Raw genomic sequence first — 19,701 nt, 5'->3', positions numbered from 1 at the left:
TTCATTGTTGTGCTCTATTACATGTTTCGTTGTTCTCTTATGTTGTTTCGGGTGAATCACTCATCAAGGAGAAGGAAATGATAGATGGAGCAGCATAGCAAAGACTGCATCGAACACCAGTATAAGGTAGGTTCTTTCAACAATCACTATTTAAGGAATTAGCTATTGTATCTGTCTTTCTGTGACTAGACCCACTCTAAGGCTAGAGGGGTTGCCTTTGTTTGCAGAGGGAACTTTACCTACATCACACTGCTCAATGTTCTCTGGGTACCGCATTACCACCGCGCCCCTGTAACCATCTTCATCATCAGGCAACTGCTTTGCTTGGCGCATGATGGGCGTTTATGGCTGGAGGAGCCCATTCCCATCACAGACCTTTTGATCCATCGAATCACATGACTACCTTACTCAGGAGAGGATCCAACCAATATATCAAAAGGAAAAGGTGGTGAGTTGGCCCTTGTGGAAGCTACAAAGAAGAAATTCAAGTTAGAGAAGAAGAAGCAGGGATATGCCATCTCCAGCATTAACAACCCTGTAGTCAAGGTAGCAACATAAATATTAGCAGGGAAGGTGATGCGGAAGTGCAGCGCGAATGGGGTGCCCACGCCTATGATTGCATTAGCAGCCCGATGCACTGAGGGAGTCCAGTTCAACTGGGAGAATTATCTATGAGGCGAGTTCCTTGTAAAAAGTCGCGAGGCACAGGAGCAGGGCAATACGTTCCACTATACGTGGTTCTTACTGTCGATTGTGCTGGTGGCATTGGAGTTGCCAGAAGACAGCCAATTCCCTTCTATTGCGTCGGACCTTCTAGAGGCAGCGAAGTACACTTCGCTGTGGGCGACCAAGGATGCACAACGCGTAAAAGAAATCAAGATCTTTTGGATCTTGATGGAGATGAGTATCGGGATGGGGATCAATCACAAGCCGTGGTTGTCACCCATAGTATACATTAGTTTACAGAGATTTGCAGAGTTCAAAGTGTATTTCCACCATGTCTTTACCAGGGCATGGAAGGACCCTAAGAAGACATGACATAAATTACCATATCTGGCGATTGATGACGTTATCTTTGTAGTCCTCGAGTCTTGGCCGTTGGAGTGGCGCGCTGCAATAGGCTCCACAGTGGAAACAGACAAGTCTACCATGCAACGTAAGAAGGAAGAAAGGAAACTCCGAATGGTGCAGCTATCTGAGAAGTGAAAGAAAGAGGAAGCAGAGGCTAAGACCTAGGCAGTGCGCAACGCCACGAAATTGGTCGAACAACAGAAGACAGGAGGAGAAGAGCACAAAGGACAGAAGTCACCTTCACCTTGGACTGAAGCAAAAACAGAGGAGCCAACAAAACAAGGTGGCATGGACCCACACTTGACATCCACATAACTTAAGCGTCAGTGACTGCAAGAGAAGGCAGTGACACGAAAGAAAACCAAGGCGTCAAAGACAACCTTCGACCCAATCACCCTCACTAAGGGGGATTTGCACAATATTGGAGAAACGATGAGGGATGTCACCATAGAGGCTTTTCAACAGTTCGGAGAACATCAGCAATTGGTATTAGGGGCTCTCCGAACAGAGCTGGAGGAGTTGCAGGCTCGCACTCCACAGGCTGGAACAGTGTCCACCAGCCTCGTGGTCGGCATTTCAGCTGCCGTGGAGATGTTGCGCACAAGGGTGACCAATGTGATAGTGCTACTAGATGGAGCACTTACTACAAAAAATGAGGCTGACAGGACCATGGTTAGTAGCCTGAAAGGGGTGGGCTTGAATATGGCCGCGCTCCCTCGAGGGACACTCCACCTCTTGTAGGATGGAGTCACCGTGGATCTTAGGGCCCGAGAGAGTCACGCTCTACAGGTGATGATTGAGAAGCGCATTAATATTGAGAAGTTGAGCCTGCAGCACAACGAGGTAGTGGAACAGGCTCACGCATCAATATCGAGCAATTGGGCCTACAGCACAACGAGGCAGTGGAATAGAATAAGAAAATCATGCAGGTAGTGGAGGAGGCCTGCCGAATGGTCCTAGAGTTGGACATTCATTCAGAAGAACCGGTTGAGGTGTGCATCCATAAGTTAGCTACAGGGGTGCGTGACGCTGACAAAGATGGCCAGGATTCAGCTGGATCTGAACCTGCAGATCGCAGAATTGCAGTTGAGGGATCAGCCTTCAACTCCGCTGAAAGTTAGAGAACAACATGCCACTACTGTTACAACAATAATAACGGTGGTCGACAGTACAGTAGTAGACTACACACGAGTCTTTGAACAACCCTTCAAGGCCTTAACCACCCTGCAGGAGGACTCGAATGTAGAGTGCCTGGAGACAGAGGTGTGTGAGCTACAACAAAGGTATGGTGAGGTCAAAGGGATTGCGCAGAGGGTCGCCCTCACATAGAGGCTCGCACAGATGTAGGAGGCAAAGGCACTTAAGGAACAGGTGGATGCTACTCGGCACAAAGAAGTTGTCCTAAAAGCGTGCCTACAACCATGGATAGATGAGGAATGTACGATCATAGCTTCCATTGAAGGAAAGCTCGCGACACTACAGGAAACTCAGCAAAATATTTAGGGTAGCAGTTCAACGGCAGTCACCGAGCAGAGAGTGGAAGAAGTCCAACAGGTGGCCGCTCAGTGTGCTACCGAGGTTGCGGTCTTCCAAACAGAGATGGGAGGTCTTCGTGCTAAGATCTCTACACCTGCAAAGTGACTCGAGGGTGATTCATGATGTTTTTGTTGTGGAGTTGTTGGGCGTGGGATCCCCCAAGAGTCGTTTTGGGGCTAAAAGCCCATATTTTGGTCAAATTTTGTAATCCAAGTGTAAATACTCCACATTTTGTGGTCGCGGAGTGCGTAGATGTTAAAGAGTCATAGGGTTGTCCGCCCTTATTTTGGAAATGTAATGTTGGTTGTAAAATATCTACCCATGGTCCGCGGACCATGGGATTGTATAAAAAGAGCTAAGCTCTAAGTAGATAGAAAAACAATGAAGAGGAAGAGAGTCATAGCTTAGAGCAAGAAGTCTAAGTCTTAGCGTAGGTAGAGACTCTGTAGCTGAGTGCGTGGACCCCTGAAGCTAAGTGTGTAGGGTGGGTCAAGTTTGAAATTGTCGAGAATTATCAATAAAGAGAAGCATTCCACAATTTATGTGTCTTTATTTCCTGTTTATGCATCTTGTTATGTCGAGTGTGAATTTCAATTGTAATACTTATATGATGCACGAATGTATATAAATGTGTTGGTTAAGTGAACATAAGTAAGAACATCTGTTTACATGACGCTAACTAAGATCGGTTAATAAGATAAGTAAGACACTTAGCCTAGTTTGGGAGATATCGTAGTTCATTGCCCTAGCAGTGCGAAATTCCCTGAGCCGCAGGTTAGGGCTGCGCGAAAACCAATTGTACCCTTTCACGAAGGTACCGAAGGTTTGAACAGAGGGCTAAGCAACCTGTTCAAAGGCAGGTATAGCTGGAATAAACTGACATCACAACCATCTCAAGGGTGCAGAAACTTGGTTCTAGCAACCCCCCATATTGCTTCGAGTGAGACTTCATTCCATGCTCTGCGGGCTGCTGCCGAAGGGGGCAGTAGTGTAGGGATTTTTTTGGCTAACTAATGTTGAACGTGGGTCAGGCCCCCTCAATCCAACAATGCTCTACGGAACTGTTTTTTGACTGAACCTTAAGCCATGGCCAAGATATAGTGTGCATGACCAACAGTAGTGGGGAAGTCAATGGCACACATGGCCTCCTTTCCTACTTGCGTCAGTTTATCCCAACTGCTTGTTTGGCCGATGAGTTTGAATTGTTCTAGATCACTTGTGGTTCTAGGAATAAAGGGGGGACTAAAGAAACCTTTTAAGCATATATACATTTCGGGAAAATAATAAGGTCTCTGAAAAACCAGAAAAAACCTCTTTGTAAGTCAAATAAGACGAGATCCCTCGTCCACCCATGCTTTAATCCACCATCAAATAAGTGCACATAAGCATAGACAATAAGTGATAATTAGCACATTCAAATACTCATAATAAGGGCTAAAGGACTGAGAAAGGATTCCTGTGCAAAGAGGTAAGGCAACGGCTTCGCCTGGGTACTGACCAAGCTCAGTGGCAGTGGAGCAACGTTCGCGATTTCTAGGTAGTGACTTCGCCGAGTTACTGACCAAGCTTGGTGGTAGTGGAGCAACACTAGAGTACCATGACCACTCCACCATAAAAAATACTTTAAGCTCATATCATAACTTTAGTTTCCCTCTTCCTTCCTAGGATAGTAGGAGGTAGCACCCTACCTTGTGGGATAAAGGCCAGTTTTCGCAGATTAGGATAGCCAACCGGTTCTAGGGAGAGGCTCAAGTACCATCAGCAGGACCCAAAACTCCATAAAATAAACACTTATTTAGGTCCACTTAAGCTAGGCCAAAATACGTTAGAGATCCTGGAGTTCTCCCAATGGATTACAAATTGTTGTAGTTGCTGCAACAACCCCTCCAAAAATTCCAAAATCCTTAAAATTTTTGGAGCCCCTGTATCGTGCAAGACTTCCTACACCTTTGAGATTTGCTCAAAATTTTTCTAGACCATAATAACCCCCTAAAAACCTTATTTTTCCAGCTAAGTGAAGCTAAGTCGCAAGATCTTGTTTAAGTAAGTCAGTCGCAGCTTCAGAATGCGACTATGTCAAAAAGTTGCGATTGTTGTGACCCACAAGTTGATAAGTCGCAAAGGTCACATAGGGTGCACTTACCCCTTGACGTGACCATGTGACCCTTGTGAACTAGTGACAACCAGGTCGCAATGTCGCATAGGCTGCACTTGACCCTCGATGCGACCTTAAGACCCTTGCGACCTCATGACCACTAGGTTGCAAGGTCACAAGGTTGCACTTTAGACCCATGTGACCTTCACACGTGTGGTCAAAAATATAAATATGGAGGTCTCTCCATTCATTGTAATGGCTCCCTTGGTCACACGCAAGACAAAGAAGCTTGTGACTTGGGTGCACACACGATTTCTCTAGGTAGGCGACCTTTCACCTTCCTGGTAATGTTGTGTTTTAACCATGTGTCATTACGTGCCTTCTCGATCTTCCACCTTCCACTAGAGAGGGATTTTTTATCCCCTTTTTCTTAGTTTTTTTACCTAAGACCTCAGACACAATTTCCCTGGCCTTATTCAACCTTTCTTAACCCCCTCAGTACGATTCTTCGACCCTGATCATCCCTATTTTTTCCAGTAGGCCTGACCATCTTGCCCAGAAGAAGTCCAGACCTCCCCAAAGCCTCAAATATTCCTCCTTGGCCCACCCAAAACTTAGGTCACATGGCCAATGGCCGTGATACCACTTTTCCCTCGACCTAGCTACTGTGCAACCCCTACAACCTAGCAACTGTGAAACCTGGTGACTACGCGACCATGCGACCTAGCGGCCGTGCGACCTGCGAATCTTATGCTAAGTCGCACTCTTTGCCTCGCGACCATGTGACCTAGCTCCCTTTGGGACCTGCTAGAAAACCCTCTTGCCATCTTTTAAAGTTGATTTCATTTAGGGAATTTTTACTTGATTTTCATGTTGTCTCTCTCATCATGGGATTGTATTTTCGACATGACAAGTGATGTGGACCTCAAGTGCATGTCCATCTCCTCCTTCGAAGACAAGATGGCTCCCCCAACTACTAAGGTCGCTCATAGGGGTTCAGGAAGCAGATCATGGGAGATATACCAAGACGAGGAAACACCATCTAGGGGGATACATCTTGCAACATTAACAAAACCACAAAACTCTCATGGCATGAAATCTACGATGAATTCTCAGAGCCAGAAATACCGAAAAGCCAAGAGGATTTCCCAATATACTTAAATGTCAAAAGGTCGAGACTACACCAGATAGCATCATACCCACCGATATTGCCATGCACAAAGACTATTGATTGGATCCTGCAGAAGACAGATACGGATTCATGGACAATCAGAGACCACACCGGAGCATCCTTGGCTACGATCTCCCATGCAGACATTGCTTCTTACTATAGATTCCTAGAGAAACAGGAGACCTTTAATACCAAGTGGCTCTCAGGTTTTGTAATCCCAGTTAAAGATATCCTGAGGGAATGGGTTAGATCAGATCAGACATACAAGATAGAGGGGTAATGGAAGGTTTTTCAACTAATTTCCTGATCCGGATTTAAACAGGAACGCAACAAATTACAGAGATAACCATATACACAAAGATGCAGCGGAAATAATACTTCATTTCATTAATGGAGAATACTGAAATATGCTTACAAATAGAAATAACCCAGCTAGGGCGATGGTAGCTTATCTCTGAGAAGAGATGTGTCGGCTACATGCCTCTGAACTGTTTCGAACTGTGTTACAATGAGGCTCGAGGGCCTATTTATTGTCGAGAAACAATGGAAAACCCTTCACATTCCAAAACCTAACCCTAGAAGATGAAACGCCAAATTGTGGGCCCCGTTTTTGGGTAAGTTGGTACATCAACTTCTCGGGGTCGCGAATTGGTCGTACTATCTCTGTTTGACGCGCATGATAGCCCGTTGGAAAGATCTCTCTGAGGACTATGACGGAAAAGATTATTTTTATCAGAAAAATCGCTAGCGGTGGATTTCCCAAAAAACGTCGTTTAGGGCCTCAAAACGGCTCCGGAAGTTTAGGACTCGAAAAATTGCTAAAAATAGTAAACTATGCTATAATTAAGGAACTGAAAAACTGAAAGAGACAGTTGTGGGGGTCCAAATGGGATAGGTGGGTGGCCAACAACATCCACCTGGATCATTCCTCCCCCCTTAGGAAGCAATGGTCCCCATTGCGTTGAGTTCCTCCCTGAGATGAGGAAGCTTCTGCAATCTCTTATGTGTCCAAAAATGGTGGGGAGCATGGTCGGCGACGGTCCACATTGAACACTCGATGCAAGTGAAGGAATGGAGGAATGTTGTGCTTCAAAGCATTGTTTCCCGTAGCCTTGTTACTGGTGTAAGGACCATGTCGAAGTGGTCTGAGTTTCTGATGGGTTCTGGTAAGGCGCTCCCTCTGCAAATGTAACCAAACTTTGTCGTCCACCTGAAACTTGTGTGGTACCCCACCGGGTAAGGAGAAGTTGTTCCTATGTTCTGTCACGACTGTATCCCTCTGTTGCTGCTGTTGTGTGGAGGAACCCTTCGCTAGGGTCATGGATGTAGTAGTGATCTTCCCCTTACTTTGGGAGCGAACCAGACAAAAAATAAATTTCCTAGTCTGTGAGATGAGCTTGCTGCCTTTCTTAGCAGTAATCAAAGAGGTGGCGGTAGGTGGGGCTACCTCCGGTATCCTGTATAATGAATTATCCAAAGAAATGATGACAGCACGAGGCCTTGACTCATACACAGCATGTTGCCTCCACAAGTATGGCTGGCCTAATAGTACATCACAAACATCCAGAGGTGTAACATCACACAACACCTCGTCTATGAAGGGCTTGATGCTATAGGGAAGGTGGCACTGCTGGCGAACTTTGAGATCTCGTCCTTCGTGAAGCCAATCGATACTGTACGGCTGTGGGTGTGGTGTAGTTGGTAGGCCCAACCGCTTCACGACCTCTGCTGAAATGAGGTTCTTTTGGCTACCACTGTCGACAATGAATTGCAGCGGCGAACCCTTCACCCACATCTGTGAGTGGAAAAGACGTTCCCCCTCCTCTGGATCTTCGGGCTCATTTTTCTGGATCTTGGCAGTAGCAACAGTGGCGCTGGGATCCGCATCAATGATCTGCTTCCCTTTGTCATTCCCCTTGTCGGGTTCTGACTCAGAGTCAGAACATGCATCTGATTCGGAAGCCTTCAACTCGGCCACCAGCGACTGCTTGGTCCGACACTCACTTGTGTTATGAGTGGGACTCTTGTGGAACTCACACCACTTTCCTGTGTCCTTCTTTGGCTTCGTGGTGTTGTTCTTTTCTGACGAGTTGTCTTGGGTCACCCCGCCTTGGCTTTGTGCTTTGGGCTTTGGATTTGCAGATCCAAAGTCTCGCTTCTTCTGTTTGAACTTTTGCTCGATTTTGACAGCGTATCGGTATGCTGTGCCGAGTGAGGAGATGTTCAAGAACTCCATCTCTTCCTGGATGTATCTGTGTAGGCAGCCGCGGTATTTGAGTACCAGAAGCAGCTCAGAATCTTTGATACCCAATTGTGTGCGAAGGGTATGAAAAATGTTTGTGAACTCAGACACATCATGGTCTCGTCCCTGCCGCAGTGTGCTCCATTTGATGTATTTGTCCTCATAGCTTTTGACAGGGTAGTACTGCTCCTTGATTGCATCCCGGAAGTCATTCCAAGTGGGTGCGGCTGAAAACAGTGAGCCTGTACTTTCATCCTTCTGTTCGCAGTAGGTTTCCCACCAGTCCTTGACGTGGGGGGCTGCTTTGAGAAGAGCGAAAATGATCTTTTCCCGACTTGAAAATTCATGAACAGAAAAATACCCATCGAGCATATTTAACCATTTATCTACGGCATCTGCATCTATTTGACCCTCGAAGATGGGGATTTCAAAATTTACTTGTACCTTAAACGGTGTGGCATTTCCAGAGTAACTGTTGGAAGCCGATGTGTCACCTCTAGGTAGCCGCTGAAGGATTTGGGCAAATCTTTCCATCATCGCGTTCCTTTGTCGCTCGAGGGCTTCTTCGAGCAATATTCTGATAGGATCTCCTGCCCCCTCGTCTTTCTTCTCATCCGCCATGGGAGGTCGTCGAGATTTGCGAGGCTGGTCTTGCAAAGTTTCGACCAATTCAAGCCCTAACTCCTTATATCCTGACCTTGTTGGGGACATGCAAAGAAAAACAGAGAAAAAGCAGACCGCTCTAATACCACTGATCCGGATTTAAACAGGAACGCAACAAATTACAGAGATAACCATATACACAAAGATGCAGCGGAAATAATACTTCATTTCATTAATGGAGAATACTGAAATATGCTTACAAATAGAAATAACCCAGCTAGGGCGATGGTAGCTTATCTCTGAGAAGAGATGTGTCGGCTACATGCCTCTAAACTGTTTCGAACTGTGTTACAATGAGGCTCGAGGGCCTATTTATTGTTGAGAAACAATGGAAAACCCTTCACATTCCAAAACCTAACCCTAGAAGATGAAACGCCAAATTGTGGGCCCCGTTTTTGGGTAAGTTGGTACATCAACTTCCCGGGGTCGCGAATTGGTCGTACTATCTCTGTTTGACGCGCATGATAACCCGTTGGAAAGATCTCTCCGAGGACTACGACGAAAAAGACGATTTTTATTAGAAAAATCGCTAGCGGTGGATTTCCCAAAAAACATCGTTTAGGGCCTCAAAACGGCTCCGGAAGTTTAGGACCCGAAAATTTCTAAAAATAGTAAACTATGCTATAATTAAGGAACTGAAAAACTGAAAGAGACAGTTGTGGGGGTCCAAATGGGATAGGTGGGTGGCCACTAACATCCACCTGGATCATTTCCACTATGATGTGCCGCTTTTATGGCAAGGAAGACTACAACATATTCTATGGCACCTGGGTACCTCTCATGCAAGCTGTCGCCACTCAGGGAACTATTTTCAATTGGGTAAGCATCCTGTCATCATCTTTGAAAAAAAACATAGTTGCAGCCAAGCACCCACAGCCAGAGCATCCTCCAAAATTCTACATGGCTTCGTACCTCCTAGACACTGTCTACGCAAGATGCCAATTTGAGGGCTCGAGCTATAATTGGGATACATTAGCGGCTAACCTTGTGCACCAGCACTACAAGGTTTTATGGGACGCGACTTACAAAGGTATATTATATGTTATTTCATAATCTTTTATTGCCCCACTATACCATCTGCTATTTGGTGAGGAACCACCATGCATATAAAAGAGGTCTATGGAGACAGTGATCAAGGTAGCACATTCGTTTCCCATCCAAGAGGGAACGTTCATCAGAGTGTTTAGTACCCATAAGGCCCCCCATTCCCTACCTAGGTTCATCATGGATAGGACACTCCCACGAGAAGTCTACTACCAAATGACACAGAGCTTTTCAAAATTATTGAATAAAGGAAAGAAGAAACCATGGCCTGCCTTCCCTCCCACCATCGACACATATGTAGTGGAAAACTTCAAACAAGCGGAAGGAAATGTTGAAGCATTAAAGGGAAGCCATTTCGTAAGTCTCAACTATCAGACATACAATCCCGAGAGAGTTGTGGCCACCCAGTGCAAGAAAGAAAAATTCAGCTGTTCATATTCGCACACTAGACAAGATCATGAAGACGAGGTGAAGAAATGGTATAAATCCATGAGGGAACTTAGTTCGAGTCAGCAGCAAGTTAGGGATGAGGAGCTCCTCGAGGATTCCCAGGAAAATGTTAATCTTAAAGAAAGAGCCTCCACCATCAAGAAAAAATAGCAGGAGACACAGAGTGGCACCAGGGGATCCAACAAGCAAAAGGGGAAAGAGGTTGAAGATATTTTGAGCGACCCCGAAGAGGAAGACATCAATGAAACTCTGGAACAAAGAAATTCCACCCTGGTAAGAAAAAAATAGGAGCTTAAGAGAAGAAGAGAGCAAGAGATCAAATAGTCTCAAGATTCTAGTGACCAAGGCCAGCTTGAGAAGAGGAGGCGACAAGAAGAGCAGAAAAAGGAGAAATAGCTACAGGAAAAGCTGCAGGAGGAAAGAAGGGCACAAGAAGAAGCAGAGAAGAGAAAACAGGAGGAGGAGCACACGACGTAGGAAGAAGCAAAGAAGAGAAAATAGGAGGAGGAGTGCAAAGCTAGGGAAGAAAAGGAGAAAAGGAGATTAGAGCAGTAGTTGAAAAATATGGAGGATGAGCTAAAGAGGTAACAAGTGCTCGCAGATCAAGAAAGGAAGCAAAAAGAGGAAGAGCTAAGGAAGATAAAAGAAAAGGAAACTGGGGGAATCGAGCAAGGAGAGACTAGCAAAACAGTTGAGCTAGATATAGAGCAAAGTAAGCTGCCCCCATTAGATGTGCCTCCTTCTACTCCCCTCACTGGTGGGCACCTTCCCTTGCAAGAACTAGGTTTCTCAGAAGGACAAGAAGAGGAGGTCCTAGATCTCACAAGGCTCACCTTCAATAAAGTCAGCCTCAAAATTGTGCAACAAAGGAAAAATTATTGTGCAAGAACCTAGCTAAGCACTTATCAGTCACCACGGCCAAGGAGAATGTGCCCAACATCACAACAAACTCGGAAATGATCACCTCAACCGGGACAAATTTGGTTTCCGCCACGGAACACAATGTGGCCCGAATGAGCAAGTAGATCATAGACCTTCAAAATAGGCTTTACACATTTGAACAAAGGGTCACAACTAGAGAGCAAGAGAAAAAGAGAGTTGAGGAACAGAATGCAGCTCTCTGTTTAGTTCACTCAAGCAAAACAAAATTTTAGGCAGGGATCGAGGCAGAGGTTCTGACCCTTGGGGAAGCCATGGTGATGGTCTATGAAGAGATTTCTAAATTGCATCACACAGTGGCCGCAATCTTGGCAATACAATCTCACACAAAGGAAAGAGTCGCAATGCTAAAAGAAGCTGTGATTTCTCTAGATAAAATACATGAATGGTCCGTTAGGTACCCAGAAGCACAAATGGTGGTCCCTATGAAAGATTGGAACACCATGTAGAATTCCATGGTTAAACTCCGCATCAAGATTCAATCGAAATATGAATTGATAAAAGATGTGGACAGGGTATTAGCTTCATACAGGCATTTTTTCAGTGACCTAGAATCTATGATCCAACTTCATGGTGTCCCTTCTATTGGAGAAGTCGGGCAAGTGAGGAGATAGGAGGATATCTCAAAGGAAGGACAGGTTTTTGTGGACACATATAAACAAGCAGCCTGTGCAGAGGACATGCCAGTCACCAAAGAAGATATCACACGTTATGTGGTAGAACTAGTAAGGATTTACACCAAACTGGTGATCTTGAATAACCAGGTGAATGCCAAATGGACCACCCTCATCTGAGACGCACTCGAGTGCATGCACAAACATGATGAAGATTAGCCAGATATCACTCCCATTGTAGCAGAACACAACCTATGATGCACCTATTTGATAGAACAACTCAATCTGGACATCCTAGAACTTGCTATTGTTAAATTGATTAATTAGGTTGATAGCTTATTTTTGTGATGTATGTACTTTGGTAGAATAAGACATTATGGACTATAAAAGGTCATGAGGGAGACCAAGGGTCATCGGGTAGATGAAGAGTCATGAGCAAGTTCAAGAGTCAAGGGTAGGCCATGAGTCACCCTCACTCTATAAATACACCCTCATGACACATTTGTGAAGAGCATTTGCTGAGGACATTTTTGGAGATATAATATTTCTTAAGAGAACTTATGCTCTTCTAATTGATGCAAGGAGTGATTGTAATATTCCACTATTGGATTCATCAAATCTTTTATGTCGTAATGCCATGAGTATGGATAAGATGTTTCTGAGAGTCCTTGTATGTGCGATCTTGTCATATGTTGTCTCATACTACAAACTTTGTGTTGCTCTGCATGGATGGTATTTAATTCCCTAACTCTATGCTCGTGCTGATGAATTGTTTCGTTGGTATTGGTATAATCTATCTTGATTGTACGTTTATTTATGCTCATATGTGTTTTATTATTGTGAACTATTTTACAATTGTTAAGCACTTTATATTGTAAAACATGAGTCTTATTTGAAGCTCGCTAACAGTTACTTTACATAAGGTTTATGTTGTTAATAGTCTGGCTATTCATGGTATGCATGTTATAAGATATTTATCAATTATTTCCTTTTGTTTATTGAAGTCCATGCTTTCAATTTAGCTCACATCCAACCTCCATTCAAAGCAATCGCAACACACATGAATGGCAGTCGGTCCTACATACCGAAAGGGATCCCTAAAGAAAACGTTGTAGGCTCTAGTTGGGAACCTACACTGGGGAGATCCCCTTTGCTGTTGGAAGAAAATTCCAACCCGTCAACAGAGCCCAATGTATAAACTACAACAGACTTTGTTACCATGACATTTATTGCACTCTGTCTTCTTCTATTATCCCATGGCCAAACTATCCAGAGTTGTTAAAGCTGAATGTATAAACTTACTCATGTGGTGACGAGACCCTGTAATGCATCTGAAATCTAATATCTGGCAGAGTGCATGGCTAGGTAATTGTCACAATTAAGAAGTAATTAAAGGAAATATATTAATTTAATTAAACATGAATTAAAATGTAAAAGTTGGCCCATGTTATGACCATGTATCTATCAGTTATGAGCATCGACATGCATATATATCACTATTTGACACGGTGATACCTATTGGCTGTTTATGTGAAGAATATGAAATAGATTTGGAAGAACATAGATAGATTTCATTCGAACAATTGCTGGAATGATATATGAGAGGAGAAAGGTAGAGGTCGTTCAAACAATTGCTAGAACAATATATGAGAGGAGAAATAAGGGGCTCTGTTGGTTTTCCGCCCTGGTGCTTGATTAAAGTTTTCCTCTTGCATTGGGCATCAGTTGTTTTCTAAAAAAATTGGGATCCCTCAAGTAATTTTCTCTCAGTTACAAAAAGTTGTGCTCGTCTCTGCTTCATTCGGGTGGTAGAATTCGGGCATATCATTTCTTCTGAGGGTTAGGGTGTAAGGGATGATCATAATTTACAGGCTTGTTGGGAAGGGCATAAGGGATAGGATTTAGCATTAGTGCTAAACACCCAGAAAACCAGATCATTGTGTTATTATAGTATTTACAATACAAAATCCATAGCCCCAAAATCGTATAAATAATGCAGGTGTACCTCACCCTTGATTGCCTTCTCCTTTGCTATATCTCGTAATTAGATAGAATAGAAATTTCAAATATAGGTCAATAAAAAATAATTCACTTGTTTTCCCATGATGGGTTGTAGAATTTGTGACTAATGTTGTAGCTGACGCTGAAACTGAGAATGTGAATGTGGTTTGGTGCTTCTTTTCTTCTTCTCTGCAGAGTTGTCACTTACATCTAACGCTCTAGAAGCTTCGTTGCTACCATTCTTTTTGTATGCTTTTGCTTCTTCTTCACTATGATTCGAACCTGTGACTCATCCCTCAAGCTAGCATGCTTATCTTCTTCCTCGCCTCTCGAGCTTAAGTTGCTAGTCGATTCTTGGAAACCCCTGGATTTGAACATGGGTCATTGTTTCTCTACCCACTCTAGTGCAACAGGAGGCGGCCAAAAATGGAAGTCCCCCAAGAAGGCCTCGACCAATTCTTCTTATATAAAGAATTCAGGCTGAAAATCTTCTAGCAAATAAACAGGGGGGCCAACAGTGAGAGTAACTCGATAGATTGATTGTTATTACTAGATAACGGGCCCGAGGAGGGCTTGGTTAGGCTTGGATACTACTCTACTTGTTACTTAGATGGGCTTGGTTACTCTACTAAGCTGGGCTCGATACACTATACCTGCCAGTCACCTGATACACTCTGCCTGCCAGTCACCACAGGGAAACCCACATAGATAGCTCTAGAAATCATGGTACGAGACCAAATGTTGGATCTGGAAATCATGGTATAAGACTAACTGTTGATGAAATAGTTATTTCACCTAATACACTCTGCCTTCTAGTCACCACAGGGAATTCCACATAGATAGCCATGGAAATCACGATACGAGACCAACTGTTGGCTCTGGAAATCACGGTATGAGACTACCTACTAGCTCTGGAAATCACGGTACGAGACCAACTGCAGATGAAAAAATTAGTGAAAAGAGGCTTCAACAACTGTGGTTGTAGTTTCAGTTCAAGATTTAAAAGGAGTGTAAGTTCCAGTTTTAGTTTCAGTTTAAGATTTAGATCGAATGTAAGTTCCAAGAAATGCAGAACCAGTGAATGCGCCAACAACCATAGTAATGGGAGCATTAGGTATTAGGTGTGTCTAGCCCACCACTACTAGCTATCAGGTATTTCTAGCCCACTGCCACCTGCCTACCCTGGCCACGACACACTGCAACAACAAGCATTGCATTCACAGATGGCAGAAATAACATATTGAAGTTTTCTCACTTAGCAATAATATCTCCCAAGAAAAGCTTAGCATTTAATGTCTTGAACTATGTCTTGAACTGATGCTAATATTATTTTATCTCTTTCAAAATGCTAGTGAAACAGAGTGAACATATCAATATAACATATGGGTATAGCCTCCTCGCCTCAGGAAGAGGCCAAATAAGATGACCAAATGGACTGCATTATCAAAATACACTACAATATTTAAAAATTTCATTATTCGTTATATTAACCAGCCTTAACCCACAAAAACTAATGTTAAAAGCACATTTTCGATTACTATAGTCCCTGTCGTGCCTGCGGAAGGAACTAAATATGCAGAAAATATGATAAAATATTCAATAGTAGAAAAGTTGGTAGAATATGAAAAGATATGATTTTTTATTTTATTTGATTAAATCGTCTGTTAGTGTCAGTATTTGAAGCCTTCCACCAGTGATCAAACATACTCTTACAAAGTGGTCTTAGGGTGTCAAAGTCAAATTTTGTCATTTCAGTGAGTCTTCAAGTAAAATTTGGTCACTAGGTATTAGGTCTAGGAGTTCTTTTCACTCCTTTCAAATTTTTCCAAGTGTCGGTCCATGTCACCATTCGGTTGAGTGTACCATCATTCAAAAATTTGTCATCATCATTTCAGGTTCCAATGAGTCATTTTACACCTTGTTTGTGCTTCAGTTGTGCTCAGGTAAGACTCATTTCCCTCTCCTAGGGTTTTTGTTTTTGAGAAAGAAAAAATGAATTTGGAAAACATGAGCAATGTTTTTGTCCAAAATAGGCCAAGGAAGAAAAACCTCCTTCACCTTTTACATAGGTGTCATGGTTTTAGAGAAAAGTTAAAAATACAGTTGCCTCAGGAGAGTTGATGCACTTCTGGAGTGACCTTGGGAAAATCAATATTTCTCCTAGATGAAATGTCCAAATTACTTTTTTGATGATTCAAATGATAACTAGATACAAATATCTTTCCAATGAGCTATCATGAGCTCAATTTGGAGTTAAGGAAGACCTTCAAAAGTTGACTGCAACAACACTTTATATTTTGGCAGCCTCATTCTGCACATTTTTACCAGTCTTGGGAGATTGGATTTTTGACAATGCAAATGAACTCAAAATTGGAAAATTCAAGATGTTCTGAAAACTAGACTCGATAAGATTTCTAACACGCTATTACATGCCCAATTTTGACATAGGGAAGGCCTCCAAAATTGGGTCTGAAGCGGTGCTACGCATAGGACAGTGGCACTGTGCATAGGATAAATTTTGCAACACTGGAATTTGGCATAGGTGGCACTGAGTTTTTGATAGAGACACTTTTTGAAATAATGTCTTGCATATTTAGATTCAAAATGATGAGAACATCAATCCTTGAAAGTTTCAGCAATTTTGGATCAAATCTTGGTCACCTAAAGGTCAAAAAACCATCAAAAAATTCACTCTCTGCCTCTTTTGGACACACAGGAAGCAGTCTTGGGAGATTCGACTTTTGAGGAGGAAAATGACCTCAAAATGAAAACATTCAAGATGTTCCAGAAACTAGACAATAAGAACTTTCCAACGAGCTATCTTGGGCTGAATTTTGTGAAGGGGAAGGCCTCCAAAACTAGGTCTGAAGCGGCACTGCGCATAGGAATAGTGGCGCTGTGCATAGGATAAATTTTGCCAGTTTTGCTCAAAAATCAAAATTTTGCCTAGTTTTTCTACATGTTGACTTTTTCTTTCATGGAAAGGAAATAAACCAGGATTTGCATCTGTTTTTGGGGGATTCTTGTGGTAATATGTTTTAGCATTATTTCTCCTTCTGTCATTAGTTTTTGTCAGGTTTTATGTGTTCTAAAATCAAATTCATTCTTCTAAACTAAATGAAATCAAGATAGATAGGTAGAATACAATGGTAACAGTACTCTGCCTTGGGAATATGTTTAGTTTTTTATGTTTTCAGTTGTTTGAGGAGGACTCATGATCTTTGCATGCCCTCCTCAGCCCCTCACCAATCTTAGACCTACCATCTCACTCAATTCCAAGTGCCAAAACACCTACCTACCTTGCCCCATAGAACACCCTGCAATTCTGACTTGATTTCTTGAACCCAAAACTGCCTGTTCCATTTGATCCAGCAACAAAACCTTTAAAATCAACCAAAAAACCATAGTGCTACTATACCTAGCCTAAAATCCATATTTGATTGAGTCATCTCAACTGATATTGATAAGGAGAGAGCCCTCTCCCGACCTGGTAGGACTAGCTACCAAGTTAAGCTTGGTTTGTGTTTATCCTAGGATTGCCTTCCTTCAGCCTGAGGTCAATCTAGGCTCTAACAACATCATTGATCTTGCAACTACCAAAGACAACCCTTGCACTGTAGGAAGATACACACTGAGTAGTTTTGAAGTCTCCCTCCAAATATCATTGGGATTCTCTATCACCTCCTCACAAGATGTAAACATTTATCCAACGCTTTCTAACATCCCAATCCACACGACATGTTATAGGCACTAGATTTGTTTCTCATATTGGTATATGTATTTTCTCTGGCACATTCAATGTATCCTTCTAAATACATTGTGAGCATGTTTTTGTTATTACTAGTAAGAATTCATGGAGCAACACATCATAAAAATCATGGAGGCCAGGCAGATTAACAGGTCTCCAATGCCAAAATGAATCCTAAGGAAACATAAGCTCTATTTGAAGTAATGGAATCTATGTCTACAGATGAAAATGGAGAAAAACCTATCATGTCCCTGTGTACAAGGAACATGGCAGGGCTTGGAGTGCAAACAAGGGAACGACAATTTCTTGCATGTTTCCAGGCTTAATTTTGGGTACAAACCTAATCCTTCATGCAAGAAAAATACTTTGTTTCCAATTTCAATTTTCAAGCTCTCATATTTGCAGGCACTCTTTATGCTCCAGTGTTTCATGCATGAGAACATCACAATTCCTTTGGGTTTTCGTAAGTTGGCCCCCAATTTGGAGTAGTTGAGCCTGCGTGCTAACAAGGGTCTGACTAGTGAAATTACTAGGGATTTTGGTAGCTTGAGGGGATTACAAGTGTTGACACTCTTAGAACAATCTTCATGGGAACATCCTACCATATTTGGGGAGGCTAAATAGTCTCATGCATTTAATTTTAGATTTGAGTTATAATTATTTCAAGGGACAAATCCCTCAAGGAATGGGGATTTTAAGCAACTTGTTGCGACTTGATTTAAGTTACAATAATATTAGAGGACCCATTTTAGAATCCCTTAGAAATTCGAGGACATTGCAGAAGTTGGATTTGAGCTCTAATTCCCTCACAGGCCACATTCCTGCAACTCTTGTGAACCTGAAAAACTTGGAGTTCATAGCTCTCAGCAACAATAAGATTAAAGGGAAGATTCCCTCCTTCGTTGGGAAGTTTACAGAGCCTCCAGTACTTCATAATAGATAAGAATCCAATGTTTTCTCCATTTCCTATTGAACTTGGAAATCTCAGAAATCTTAGGAGCTTAGGCTTGCTAGTTCTAGGGACTCAGGTTCAATACCTGTGGCTTATGGAAAACTTTTGAATCTAATCTCTTTGAATTTGGATAACAACAGGTTGTGAGACAGTATTCCTTCCATTATAGGTAATCGTTCTCACATGTACCACCTTAATCTAACTGGTAAGATGTTGTCAGGGGCACTCCCTTTCTCTTCAGAGTTTTTTCACATGTTAGGTAAGAACATAGACTTGAAGGGGAACTTGGTGCGGATGTATGTGGAGATTTTCCCATCAAAGCAAAGGGAAAATCACCCAATAAATCCATGGTAGTCACGTTGCATGGGGTGCACTGGAGAATCAATATGTACCTTGTAGTAAGTTGGATAGTATGTGCTTTACTAGCTTGACAAATATATCTTTCTCCCATCCAGATTCAATTTTCTTTGGGCTTGGAGATCAAGAAGTTGAAGGGCTAAATGCATAGATTGATAAAAATATCTACAAAGATTAATGTCTTAGTTGGTTATTGAAATTCTTTTTTATGCTTCATTTCTGGACCAGAAGTGTTGAGCATTTAAGAGAATGATTTACTAACAAATTTCTAGTTTACTTAGATTTTAGTGTTTTGAATAAAAATAGTGTAAACAACCTAGGTCATGGAATGTATGAGGCAGTAATCTGTTGAGTAGAAAATATTACATTATGGATATTGGTGGATCAAATGCAAGCTCAATGTTGATTGGTAAAGTGGGTTTGCTTTGGGCTGGGTAAGTTGTAGAAAAGAGGGCAATGTGCTACTGAAGGCTAGGAATCAGGGGCATAGTAACATCTAATATAAGAAATAAAATTATAATATTTTCTTGTCACACAGCCTCAGCATGCCAATGGAAATAAAACCATAATTGGCAGAACAAGGATGCCTTACAAGCTTGTAACTTACGGATTGGTTGGTGATGGTTTGGACTGCTTGCCAAGGGTATGGGAGGAGTACCCACCTCAGAAGTCCCACCAGAAGTATGAAGAGATAAAGAAGTCCTTGGTATGGATCTCAATTAACATCAGCGTGTAACATTATAGCTTGGGTCTCATTTAACATCTAATTTGCAAAGAAACTGGTTTCAGTGCCACTTGTAACATAAAAAAGACCACAT

The 19,701-nt window shown here is 42.5% G+C and overlaps 1 pseudogene; it reads left to right on the top strand.

Annotated features, from left to right (window-relative positions):
* Window positions 1-1,503: 1,503 nt before the first annotated feature.
* LOC149228935 (uncharacterized) lies at window positions 1,504-18,957 on the top strand (annotated as a pseudogene).
* Window positions 18,958-19,701: the final 744 nt, after the last annotated feature.

Source organism: Pinus tabuliformis, chromosome J, assembly GCF_031772625.1.
Source record: "Pinus tabuliformis cultivar Carrire ecotype Pingquan chromosome J, CPIR1, whole genome shotgun sequence".
NCBI classification, from domain to species: Eukaryota; Viridiplantae; Streptophyta; class Pinopsida; order Pinales; family Pinaceae; genus Pinus; species Pinus tabuliformis.
Note: the sequence above shows the minus strand (reverse complement) of the source record. Positions and strands in the feature narration are given on the sequence as shown.